The sequence below is a fragment of the Petaurus breviceps genome, unplaced genomic scaffold (assembly GCF_028583685.1).
Source record: "Petaurus breviceps papuanus isolate PSGF00001 unplaced genomic scaffold, PetGlider_PUasm1.0 90667, whole genome shotgun sequence".
NCBI classification, from domain to species: Eukaryota; Metazoa; Chordata; class Mammalia; order Diprotodontia; family Petauridae; genus Petaurus; species Petaurus breviceps.
In genome coordinates this window covers 4,326,974-4,329,650 of record NW_027187302.1, presented here as the reverse complement: position 1 = coordinate 4,329,650, position 2,677 = coordinate 4,326,974, and the positions used below count along the sequence as shown (strand labels likewise).

Below are 2,677 nucleotides of genomic sequence, written 5' to 3'. Positions count from 1 at the left end.
AATCACTTCTCTCAGGAAGTAGAGCTGAGGCATTAAGAAATAAAATTTGGACAGAAGTGGAAATTACTATATTGAATAATAAAATCTGATTGAAATAACAAAAGAATCAAGTTAGAAAGCTAGTAGCATTTATTAATCAGTCCCACTGGCTTATGTTGATCCGTAATAGGATATTCTACTAATCACAACTGGGGGTCCAATGGCTGATATCTGACATAAGAAACATGCATTTGAGAACAATCCCTTGATGGCATTTTAATTTCGTGAAGATAACAAAATGCAAGTACTGTGACTATTTCAGTCCCTTGACATATTCTGTGTTTAGTTTATAATTATTGACTAAAGATTCATTTTCCTCAGGCCAGTGATGCATGTTATAATTTTATGGCCTCACTATAAAAACATGCAGGAAGTTGGAAGATAAATTAAGAAAAGTTTGTGCTTTCAGAATCTGGAACTAAGGGCTTAACATCAATGAAGGATCCGACTTTAGGAGGAACTGAAGTTCTACAGAATAACAATTGTAAATAGAATCTTTTCTTACTGTGACACTTGGATTTACTATTAACATCACCTCCAGTTTCATAAATATTTCCTTAAAATTAAATAGAAAGAATTACTGGCAAAAAGATCTTATAGTCTATTCCATTAAATTATTTTTTTTGCCTTTTTTTTGAAGGGCAATTGGGGTTAAGTGAGTTGCCCAAAGTCACATGGCTAGTAAGTGTTGAGTGTCTGAGGCTGGATTTAAACTCAGGTCCTACTGACTCCAGGGCCAGTGTTCTCTTCACTGCACCACGAAGCTGCCCCAATTCCATTAAATTCAATAAATATTTATTAATTGCCTACGATATGCTAAGCATTGAGGAAATGAAATTTTAAAAGTCTCTGCTCTTACGGAGTTTACATTCTTCAGGGGGTGATTTTTTTTTGGGGGGGGGGAAGAATACAAGATATACAGAGGCTACTAAATGCAAAATATATACAAAGACATTTCTAAGAGGAGAGCACCAACAACTAGAATGATTAGGTTAGGCTTCCAGTAACAGGAAACTGTTGTTTGTCCTTTGTTTTTGAAGAGGACCAATGACATTGTAGGGTGATGCCTTGACCCACGCATGGATTGGATTTAAGTGAGGCAGAATTATACAAAGTCAGCAGTCAACCTCACTCTCTCTTCCAAAATCATCCAAGTCCAGTGACAAGATGAAAGTCAGGACAACTGGCAATGGCCTGGGATGCACTGGATGATGCTGGCATCTATGATGCCTGATCAAGATCTAAATGCTCCGGTCAAGGGGCCGGGGTCGCGCGCGGGCGGCGGGGCCGAGCTGAGGTAAGCGCGGGGCGAGGAGGCGCCAGGGCCAGACGAGGCACGGACCGGACCGAGCGCCGCCGGGACATCGCCCCCCGCTCCGATGGCGGCTGCCAAGAAAGCCCACGAGGAACACGACACGTCCACAGAGAACGCGGACGATGCGAACCACGACCCGCAGTTCGAGCCCGCCCTGGAGGAGGATGAGGAGGAGCTCTTTAAGATGCGGGCCAAGCTGTTCCGCTTTGCATCCGAGAACGACCTCCCAGAATGCAAAGAGCGAGGGACGGGTGACGCGAAGCGGCGGAAACACGAGGAGAAAGGGACACTCCGCCTCCTGGCGAGAAGGGACAAGACCCTGAAGACCTGTGCCAATCACTCTGTAACGCCACTGATGGAGCTGAAGCCTAATGCAGGCAGTGACAGGGCCTGGGCCTGGAACACACACGCTGACTTTGCTGATGAAAGCCCCAAACCGGAACTGCTGGCCATCGATTCCTAAGCGCAGAAAATGCCCAGAAGTTTAAGGCAGAATGTGAAGAATGCAGGAATGAGATAGAAGAAAGAGAAAAGAAAGCAGGAGCAGGCAAAGAAAACACTGACAAAGTGGTGGAGAAGTTCTCAGAGCTGTCAGTGAAAGAGGGAGGAGAAGGAGAAGGAGGAAGGCAGCCCAGAGCCTGAGAGCCCCGAGGCGCCTGACGTGCTACTGCAATAAATCATCTCGCAGGCCCGCCCGCCTTCCTTTTATTTTCTTTATTTTTGTTTTGTTTTGGTTGTTGTTTTTTTTTTTTTTTTACAAGGGACTTTATATAAAGAGCTGAATTCCAGCCTGCAGGTTGTTTTTTTAAGCCTTTACCCTTTCGAAGATGTCTTCAGCAAACCCATTCCCAGTCACATGTACTGCGTTCATAACATTCTTTTTCCATAGTGGAAACACTTATTTATAGTACATCCAAAAGAGTGAATAAAACATTTGAAAGCTGCCTCCAAGGAATAAAAAAAAAAAAAAGATCTAAATGCTCCACAGAGCCTGCTTTAGCTGTATTTGTGACCACTAAAGCAAATTGTTCCCATCTACCTGTCCCACTGGGGAAAGTCTTCACATGCTTGGGTGTAGCACCAATGCAATATTTACAGCTCCAACTATCATTATATATACCTGCATAGTGCTCAATCACAAAATAGAAGACTCTCCATATAGAAGATAGAAGCAAAACATTTATTTAGACACCAGAAACTCGAATCCCAAAATGAGTAAGCAGATCCCATCAGAGTAGCAAAGTAGTTAAGCCAAAACAGCACAGAGAACCACAACATCCTTTAGCCTTCCCACAAACCAACACAAGACCAATATTTACTCAC

General features: G+C 43.4%; 1 pseudogene; it reads left to right on the top strand.

Moving 5' to 3' along the window:
* Positions 1-1,321: 1,321 nt before the first annotated feature.
* Positions 1,322-2,327, top strand: LOC138143792 (ran-specific GTPase-activating protein pseudogene; annotated as a pseudogene).
* The last annotated feature ends 350 nt before the right edge of the window (positions 2,328-2,677 follow it).